At 37.7% G+C, this 11,313-nt stretch overlaps 1 protein-coding gene across 2 annotated transcripts in view; it reads right to left on the bottom strand.

Moving 5' to 3' along the window:
• Window positions 1-11,299, bottom strand: part of LOC110445852 (serine/arginine repetitive matrix protein 2-like) — a 213,613-nt gene extending 202,314 nt beyond the window's left edge. The window contains exon 1 of one of the 2 annotated variants that reach the window (XM_021490675.1): window positions 11,184-11,299. The gene's annotated coding sequence lies outside the window, so the exon portion shown is untranslated. The remainder of the gene's footprint in view (window positions 1-11,183) is intronic. The other variant, XM_021490677.1, reaches the window with a different exon arrangement.
• Window positions 11,300-11,313: the final 14 nt, after the last annotated feature.

The following is an 11,313-nucleotide window of genomic DNA, read 5'->3' on the forward strand; positions in this document are numbered from 1 at the left end:
ATGTCACAAGGGAAAATGTTATAAAAATGACATCAGAGAAGACCAGTTCTCTTTAACTCAAACTAAAGTATCATAATTGAGGTTATATCGAAGTCAATTCCTTGGGATATTGCAGTTTATAGCTTGCCCCAGCTTCCTGTTTCCCAAGACAAGATCGAACCCTCACATGGATATGAGGCTGATATAGTCTTTCTTTGGTGTTTATACCTATAAAACACACATTTCATGACTGTCAATTCCTACCCAAACACATTGTGAAATGTCTGCTGTTCAAGTCATTTGCCAGTAAATAAGGTGGTAAAGTAGCAACAGACGAATGAAACATTCATTACCTATCCCATAACTTGTCTGGACACGTAGGGTGAAATATGGCAGATGTACATATACTGACCCAGTGTGTCTTATATATCACCAGGTATGACATCACAGGGGTACTGACCTAGTGTCTTATATATCACCAGGTATGACATCACAGGGGTACTGACCCAGTGTCTTATATATCACCATGTATGACATCACAGGGGTACTGACCCAGTGTCTAATATATCACCAGGTATGACATCACAGGGGTACTGACCCAGTGTCTAATATATCACCAGGTATGACATCACAGGGGTACTGACCCAGTGGCTTATACATATCAACAGGTATGACATCACAGGGGTACTGACCCAGTGTCTAATATATCACCAGGTATGACATCACAGGGGTACTGACCCAGTGTCTTATACATATCAACAGGTATGACATCACAGGGGTACTGACCCAGTGTCTTATATATCACCAGGTATGACATCACAGGGGTACTGACCCAGTGGCTTATATATCACCAGGTATGACATCACAGGGTTACTGACCAAGTGTCTTATATATCACCAGGTATGACATCACAGGGATACTGACCCAGTGTTTTATATATCACCAGGTATGACATCACAGGGGTACTGACCCAGTGTCTTATATATCACCAGGTATGACATCACAGGGGTACTGACCCAGTGTCTAATATATCACCAGGTATGACATCACAGGGGTACTGACCCAGTGTCTTACATATCACCAGGTATGATATCACAGGGGTACTGACCAAGTGTCTTATATATCACCAAGTATGATATCACAGGGGTACTGACCCAATGTCTTATATATCACCAGGTATGACATCACAGGGGTACTGACCCAGTGTCTTACATATCACCAGGTATGACATCACAGGGGTAATGACCCAGTGTCTTATATATCACCAGGTATGACACCACAGGGGTACTGATCTAGTGTCTTATATATCACCGGGTATGACATCACAGGGGTACTGACCCAGTGTCTTATATATCACCAGGTATGACACCACAGGGGTACTGATCTAGTGTCTTAGATATCACCGGGTATGACATCACAGGGGTACTGACCCAGTGTCTTATATATCACCGGGTATGACATCACAGGGGTACTGACCCGTGTCTTATATATCACCAGGTATGACACCACAGGGGTACTGATCTAGTGTCTTATATATCACCGGGTATGATATCACAGGGGTACTGACCCAGTGTCTTATATATCACCAGGTATGATATCACAGGGGTACTGATCTAGTGTCTTATATATCACCGGGTATGACATCACAGGGATACTGACCAATGTGTCTTATATATCACCAGGTATGACATCACAGGGATACTGACCAAGTGTCTTATATGTCACCAGGTATGACACCACAGGGGCACTGACCCAGTGTCTTATATATCACCAGGTATGACATCACAGGGGTACTGACCCAGTGTCTTATATATCGCCAGGTATGACATCACAGGGGTACTGACCCAGTGGCTTATATATCACCAGGTATGACATCACAGGGATACTGACCAAGTGTCTCATATATCACCAGGTATGACACCACAGGGGTACTGACCAATGTGTCTTATAAATAACCAGGTATGATATCACAGGGGTACTGAACAAGTGTTTTATATATAACCAGGTATGACATCACAGGTGTACAGACCCAGTATCTTATTCAGGGTACTGACCCAGTGTCTTATATATCACCAGGGATGACATCACAGGGATACTGACCAAGTGTCTTATATGTCACCAGGTATGACACCACAGGGGCACTGACCCAGTGTCTTATATATCACCAGGTATGACGTCACAGGGGTACTGACCCAGTGTCTTATATATCACCAAGTATGACATCACAGGGGTACTGGCCCAATGTCTTATATATCACCAGGTATGACATCACAGGGGTAATGACCCAGTGTCTTATATATCACCAGGTATGACACCACAGGGGTACTGACCAATGTGTCTTATAAATAACCAGGTATGATATCACAGGGGTACTGAACAAGTGTTTTATATATAACCAGGTATGACATCACAGGTGTACAGACCCAGTATCTTATTCAGGGTACTGACCCAGTGTCTTATATATCACCAGGGATGATGTCACAGGGGTACTGACCCAGTGGCTTATATATCACCAGGTATGACATCACAGGGGTACTGGCCCAGTGTCTTATTTTTTTTTTATATCACCATTATATATCACCAGGTATGACATCACAGGGGTAATGACCCAGTGTCTTATATATCACCAGGTATGACGTCACAGGGGTACTGACCCAGTGTCTTATATATCATGACATCACAGGGGTACTGACCCAGTGTCTTATATATCATGACATCACAGGGGTACTGACCCAGTGTCTTATACATATCACCAGGTATGACATCACAGGGGTACTGGCCCAGTGTCTTATTTTTTTTTTATATCACCATTATATATCACCAGGTATGACATCACAGGGGTACTGACCCAGTGTCTTATTTTTTTTTTATATCACCAGGTATGATATCACAGGGGTACTGACCCAGTGTCTTATATATCACCAGGTATGACATCACAGGTGTACAGACCCAGTGTCTTAATTACATACCACCAGGTATGATATCACAGGTGTACTGACCCAGTGACTTATATATCACCAGGTATGACATCACAGGTGTACAGACCCAGTATCTTATTCAATACCACAATACCAGCTGTGAAATCACAGAGGTACTGACAGTGTCTTACACATGATCATATTTAACTGCAGCATATATAGGGAATGATCCAATTAATATCAAAATAATAAAACTAAGCAAAAAATATCACTGATTTAGTATGCAGTTTTCTAAAGTTTGATCTTAACACGCAGGTAGTGGAAGTGTGAAGTCTTCTTTATGATATTCACTGAAGTTTATTTTCATTCTATTGACATTAAGTGGAATGAAATCAAACTGATCTTCTCTATGACAGACGAAGAAAAATTACTGTTCAGAACCTTTGCAACAGTACACTAATGTGGTGAAATATGGTCTAAGGGAAACAACTCCATCCTGTTCAAAAGCAGTTATACAAATGTATTAGGCCGACTCGCTGTTCTTGGGAAGTCGTTTGACAAAAAAACTGACAGAGATACTAATGACTGACAACATTTGTGTGTTCTTTTTAAAAAAATGTTGATGTAAAGAAATAAAAAAGAATTTAAATTTATGAAAAATATTCATGATAAATATATGCTTTTCGTAGTAAGCAATACCATTACAGCTAATATTTTATGTTTTTTTGCTTTTTGCTTTGTTTTGTTTAAATTAATAACTTAAACTGTTCTTCAGAGTAACAACACTGACAACTGTGACTGTGACTGACAACAGATGCGTTGTTATTAGCTTCAACTGTTCTTTAGAGTAAAACCAACACTGCCCCCCACACTCGCTGAACATGACATCTCCCCCTCCCCATAATATCTTACTACATGTACCAGTAGTACTACCAGTAGCTGGCATCCACAACGCCTTGACTCTTCTCTCAATCCTTTGCATTTGTGAAGAGGATACTATATTTAACACATTTATGCAAAAATATAATTTGATGCCAGTTATAAGGTTGGCAATTATGTCAATGCATATAAGTAATGTATTCTTTGAAAGGCCATGTTATTTTATCACTAACTTTACAACTGAAATCCAGAGTAATACCAACATATCATATCAACACTACTTAAACATGCACGAAATCCCCACAATATCCTTTCAGCCTTAAATTTTATAAGTTGCTGCTTGATCTAATTTATTGAAGTTATTTATGCAAAATGATTTGATGTCAATTACAAGAGGGGCAATGTGTATCATATGTCACTGGATGAGTTATGTACTCTTTGAAAGACAGACATTTTGATTTACTGTATAGCAGGACATTTCTGTGGAGATGATATTTTTGCTATTTTGCGGGTCAATAACGTGAAGAATATGACAAGCGTAAGTATGAGCCGCGATAATAAACTTTACAACTGTAATGTTGTCATGAAAAAGCAACTATGTGGTTGTAATCAGATTAATACATAAAGGATCTTCCACGAGTTCCCATTTCTTATGAGATTTATAAACAAAAAATAAGATTTTTTCAATTTAGAGAGCCTCTGGCGAGCTAAAATGAAAAGATTTGTGACAAGTTTCATAAATTTCATTTGAAATGAAAACGACTGTAAGATCCTTGTTATCACATAATCAAGATTTGTGACATTTGTTCGTGTAAAACGACAATTTTCATGCAATTTTAAAATGTAAAAAGGCGACATGATGACTCCAGTGCGTAAGTCTGTGACATCATGTACTTGTCTTAGGCGTCACAATTGAAACAATTGAAACTTACAACCAATCACAGGGCTGATAGGTTATATTACATTGGTTAATACGCAAAAAATATGACATGGGTTTATTCACTGGATAACACAGTACGTTATGTGATAAAAGATGTTTGAAAATAGTTTTGTTGATGATTTATTTAAAAAAATACACTTATGTGTTGTTGCCCATGTACCAATGTGCTGTAATAACACCTAGATACATTTTGACCATTTTACACTTTATATGCCGAATGTACCATCTCTGTGCTATAACACAGCAGAAATTTAGTTCCTACGCATATGTTGATCACCAAATTATATAGATAATTACAATCCGTATAAATTTAGTTTTCGGTCAAAACTTTAAGCCCGCTTAAATAAGCCATATACAGTCATGTTATCCACCAGCCATTAGCATACTGCTGATGTAAGAAGGCAAAGAAATAGAACGGGCATGAGGAAAACACTCAATTCACTGTCCTCAAAAGGCAAACTAAAGTATGTCTTCTTTTTTGGAATAGAAATTTTGTTTGTCTGAATGTTAAATATTGGAAGACCAATCAAATTTGTAGACTATTTGCTTGTGTGTGTTGACCTTTCGATCGCCATATAGCTGTCTGTAGATGTGTTGTTCACCTATATATAGCTAGGGAAATAAAGCTGGTCATGGCCATGGGGAATCAAAAACCTTGCAAGAAGTTTTACTGAAATTCTTTATTTAGCAGTTTTATAATACTGTTAGAAACTAGTACTGCAGACACATTTTAAAAATGCAGTATCAGAAAACCTATCGGGAGTTGTATCTACTTTATCAAAATTGTCTGCAGTAATGTCTCAAGTGATAATAAAAAACTGTGGGGTTATATTGGAATATTAGCTCTGCAGCCTCTTACCTGATTGGCTTTCTTAAGCTTGGTAACATAGAGTGGAGTGGGGTGTGATTGGCAGCTAAGGTCTCAGCTGATATTTTTAAAGGTTAGTTATGACATATGCAGAGGCTCTAGAATCTATTAGCCCAGTAAAACGAATGTCATACTATAGCATATATTGCCCCTATTATTTTTATAAAGGAACAAATATGCAAAGGTATACAGGGTAGTTATCTTTATCAATGATCTCTGAGAGGTAGTGAACTCTAATGTGCCAATTAAAATAGCTATTTTAACCTTAAAACTTTCATTTTAATAATAAACTATATAAGAAATTTAGATTCAGTCATTTATCGTTCATGTAATATTTTTTTGATCTTATTCTAAAATCCAACATTGAATCTGCTTAAAAAATGGTACTGAGAGGAACCGACAGTAACGATGAAAGTAAAACACATGATACAGTATCATACAGTATCACATGCGTTTCAATTTCAATTTTAGTCACAATGTCAAAATTAAAGGTATTGCTATAAATACAACATCACCAGATCTGTAAGGAGTAGGCCTATTAACTGACGTTTTACTTTTTTACATTTCAGCAACACTTCCTTTAATATAATTTCATTTTATTAACACTGTCCACTTTAAATTTACAGCTCTCTGACAATGTAACTGCCCTGAAAAGGTTTGTTACCGTTTGTAAATCACAGTCCATCAATTCAAATTCATCTTTTTTTTTTTATCTTTTATTTTGTGTAATATTTTGAATTGTGTGAAGACATCAACCTGTTTTCTACTCAACCTCCAAGATTTGATTCATAGTAACTGAAAAGCTGCACTGGTAAAAAAAAGTCTGCACTAATTGCAGGTACAATAGATTGATTCAAGTGCACAAGTGAATACAATAGGCCTCATCATGTTGAACATCTGAAAAAGTCAACTACATCCATTTTAAAATTAATTAGACAATTGCAAGAGCTTGATTTTTTAAACAATTATGAAAACAATTTCTTGATTGGGAAAATCTAAGTTGAAGTTAAGTAAAAGACAGCTGGGTTGATTGGGTCAAATATCGGACCCTACAAACACTTAGCAAAATCCCTGACCTCACAAACACAGAGATAGTTTCAACAAACAGTATGAAAGCATTTTAGGAAACGTTGCCATGTGTGAAATAATTGTGACCGCTGTTAATTAAAGGTAAAGTACAATCTGCCAATTGAGCTTATACAATTTATGTAGTTATATATTCAGAACTATATTAAGCTATATATCCACCAATAATTAATAGCAGTATTGAGCTATACTACCAATTTAAACAAAACAAAAAGCAAAAACACATAAAACATAAGCTATAATGGTATTGCTTACTACGAAAAGCATATATTTGTCATGAATATTTTCCATAAATTTAAATTCTTTTTTATTTCTTTACATCAACATTTTTTTTAAAAAGAACACATACAATTTATTTGACAGCCTTTGACACTAACCATTTATAGCAGGGAGACCACAGGTCTCTCTATAAAAAAATTGTGAGGGCCCTGCTGAAATTGTGGTGGCCCTGATAACCTCGGCCAAAGCCCGAGCGAAGCGAGATTGCAAGCGCCGAAGGCGCGAAGCCGTGAGCATCGTAGGCGCGAAGGCTAGGGGGGTCTGGGGGCATGCCCCCCCCAGAAAATTTTGAAATCTAAAAGCTCTGTGGTGCATTTTGGTGTTTTTTGAAGGGAAAATAATGTAATAAATTTGTGCTGTTTTTAAGGGTTTTTTGGTGTGCATTTTTTTAAATTTAGTATTTTCAGGGGGTAAAATCAACTTTTGTTTCTTCATTCTGTTTAGATTTCAAAATAATTGAAGAAAAACTTTGAGTCAAAAGTGTTAATCTTTATTTAGATAACATAAGTCTGTAGGCTTTTCTTTGAAGCTCTATCAGATCTTTTTTACACAACAAATCGTCGCCGTCACTCTCCGACTCCCCCGCATCTGTTTCTGTTTGGTGCACTTCTTCCTCAACATCGTATGTCAACCATCTGAACATACCCTTCCACTCCTGTTGAAAGCTGCGTTCCCGTTTTGTTTTTTCATAGAGGTTTTGCGTCTCCCTCTTTTCGTCCGTCGTTTTGGCCTTTTTAAGAGGCGGGGGAGATGTTTCTAGCCACTTAAACAGCGACATTGTTGACCTCTAGGTTGTTCGCAGTCGTATACACGCTTGACTATCGGTTGGTAAAATCATCATGCGATTCAAACGCGCCGACGACGACTCAGATGTAAAATTAATCGGTTTACGCACCTCACATGCTGATGTGTGATTACGACTGGATTGTGCTCGAAGAACCCGAACGATTTCAGGACAGTAATTTGTAAATCTCGAGACGCGAATGTCTTTTACTCATTAGTTGTTTGTGATCAAAATAAAATGCAAGTAACTGAATCTTGGGATTAAGTAGGACAACAAATTGGGGGGACCCGACGGTCCACCGTGAGCACAATATTAGAGGGACCACCGTGATTTTAGATGGCCTCGGGCACCCGGACCAACGTTAGTATGGAAGGCTGAAATATTGGTGTCTTGTGCTTTCACCATTGTGATACAATCTTTTTTTAAAAAGGGACTTTATGTAATTTTCTTTTAGAAACGAGATAAAAGACAGCTTGAAATAGCTATCTCAGATACATATAGCTTGTTACAGCTATTGGTCTTTATAGCTATGAACACTGTATAGCTCAATTGGTAGATTATACTGGACCTTTGAGTATTTTGATATGTGCTAGCCTATAATCTTGTTTCTTTATCATAACAGTTGTCCAATGTGATATATGGCTAGGGGTGACTACTCGGCACAGTTTTACTATTGCCATACTAAGTCATAATTACAAATGTGATAGTACTTGTATTGCGATAATGGAAAAACTATTGAGTATTTCAATGGTAATGCAATAGTCATGACATATAGTTTGAAGAACATTTTTGTCCTATCTTTAATTCATAATTGTTAATTATCACTGACATTTTTAGAAAGGAAATGATAACAGTAGTACAGGGGTGTAAAAAATAATTTCAGACACTAGCCCAAATTAATTCGAAATTTCACACTGGAACAACACCATTTTGCAGATTATCCCTAAAAGGGTGGTTTAGTATTCTTCTTAATAGAAAAATCTATTCAGTTGGGATCACTACAGTAATGGTAAGTCACTCCCATGTAATTTGCATAATGGCATGGCTCAGGTGGGAAATTTCAAACGGTTAAAACTGAGGACTCTATCGACAAAACGTACTAGCAGGTGGTGATAATAAGGGTGGTTTTGGATAAATATGTAACAGGAGGAAGAGAAATGCAATGGCCAGACTGGGTTTCGAACACAGGACCCTCCAAACTCTAGGCTCATGCTCTACCATTTGAGCTACCTGGTCGCCGACATTAGACCCAGCCGAGTTCCACTGCATTCCTCCCTCCCTTTTTTAAGTCTTCACCCCCAAATACAATGCTATTTACAACCAAGGCTCAGGTATCCCCTTGCTAAGCATTCACCCTCTGTTTAAATAAAGGGTTGACAAACTCTCCAAACGGGAGAAAGAGAAATGCAATGACCAGATCAGGATTAAAACCTGGAACCAGTCTGTTCATCAACTTTTCCTTAAAAAAAAGGACACAAATTTATTCCATTTAGAAACCCCATCCCCATCTTTTTACTTCAAACACAGATATAACTAGGTACATTGTGTTCCAAAGCCATCACATGTACAGTTAAAAACCATGGTAACTCAATCACATGGAGTCCCAGGGCTCACGCTGTCGGTAGCCAAAGTAGCCATTGGCTACTTTTATTTTTTATTGGCTACTAAAAATTTGATGTGGCTACTAAAAATTTGATGTGGCTACTAAATTGACTACTGAGTTTTTAAAAATGGGGAAACTTTGTATCTTTGTCGCAGAAAACGATCCGTCTACTCAACCTCACGTGTGTATTGTGGCTGACACTGATTGCGTAAACATAATCAGGGCCGTCACAGATCAGCGTGCGCTGTAGGACTGCAAGTTAATTAATGCTTTTGTCTACGTTGTAAAGTCGATTATCAAGCTTCAGATGGCAAAAGGTGTTCTTGTACAATAATGGACAGTGGGGGTCAAGTTAATTGGATGACCCTTTGACATTGAGAAAACAGTCTGATAAGCGAGTCACACATAGTTGGTTTTGCACACGTATATTTGACGGCGCCGTAAGCCGATCTGATAAACTCGTTCAAACACTGCATCCAAAAAATTTACGGGTTCAGTATATCTAAATAAGTGTACATGGTATTCATTTACTTTTTTTTCAGTACCATAGTAAGCACAAATACGCCTGATATGCTTGATTAGAAAGTATAAGTATCGCCTTGAAACACCATGTCGGATAGTCGATTTTCGGCCTTTCAGATAACTTCAAACGATAGGCCCTATATCGTATCTGACTGTGTACTTTCGTGGTTAGACGTTTTAGAATTTCAAGTTATTTAGCATCACAGTTATGCAGTTTTTAGAACAGCAAACCGTTAAGAATTACTTCGACGGTCGCTTGTATTAGGTGCCAATCGACGACACGTGCACGGGAATGGCCACGTTGCGCGACGTGATGTGCTCCCGATTTATTTCGAAGGGTTGGTCAATACTGTTATAAATTTGTCCTTTTCCTTTCAAATGTGTTCTACTGCCATTTACATATTTTTTTTTTTACATAAAACATGAATTACGGTGAATGTAAGTAAACAAAGGAAAAATAATTATCAATATTGCATCACTGAGGCTACTTTTGATTTGGATTTTATTAGTTTTATTTTTTGATTGAAGGCACAGAATTAATGGCGAATAATATCTTATTTGAACTTTTCAAGCTAGATTTTTTCACAATTCCTGTGTCAAATAAAAAGTTGGAGGAATACATGGTATTTGACGAATCCGATGTTCGTCGTACATTGTCATGTTTTGATCAGGTGGGACGATAGACAGGAAGAGCACGGCAAATATCAAGGAGAGTAGATGATAGGAGTTAAACAAGAAGTTTAACAAAGATGACAACATTAATAAGGTATGACATTGCTCAACAATGAAACATATACTGACAGGGAATTTGAGCAATAGCAGTTTAAGCAATCTGAGGAATATTATAAGAACCAGTCGGGACCAAGCAATCTACTTGAGCAAGTGGGGTTTCACTGTATGTATAGCAATATTGAGTAAATAATCTCAATATTTTGAATTAGGTGGAAGTACCATTAGTCACATCTCACTATATTAGCCAAATTTGTCCATATCAATCCGGTGCTCCTGCAAAAACTAGACATTGTTCTGCTGCATGCTGCTCACAAAAGAAAAGGGTGTCTCTAAAAGTAATTGGTCACCTTGAGTCACTTATCATGTTATATGAGACGCTTAAAACAACCAACAGTCGGAGGGTTTCGACAGCCATTTACAGAAGGGTAATGCACGGTCCAGCGGCTGAATTTCCATTGTAAACAAATGTACTGTACAGTACAGTACATTTTGACACTCGGACCTCATGTTTCATTCCTTACCACTTGTGCTATTTTTGAGAATTAACATGTGTCGTTACACCAGCTCTAATGGTATGTTTCGAGTTCACCTACCCTTTGATATAGTCCACAGGTTAACTTTTCATTGTACCTTTAGCATGTTATGAAGAAAGTACTGTTTAATCGATCGTCTGGTGCTCGTTGACTCTCTGACGCATGTGTGAGCGGAAGTCAACAAGCTACT

This window comes from Mizuhopecten yessoensis, unplaced genomic scaffold (genome assembly GCF_002113885.1).
Source record: "Mizuhopecten yessoensis strain PY_sf001 unplaced genomic scaffold, ASM211388v2 scaffold2383, whole genome shotgun sequence".
In the NCBI taxonomy this organism is placed as follows: domain Eukaryota; kingdom Metazoa; phylum Mollusca; class Bivalvia; order Pectinida; family Pectinidae; genus Mizuhopecten; species Mizuhopecten yessoensis.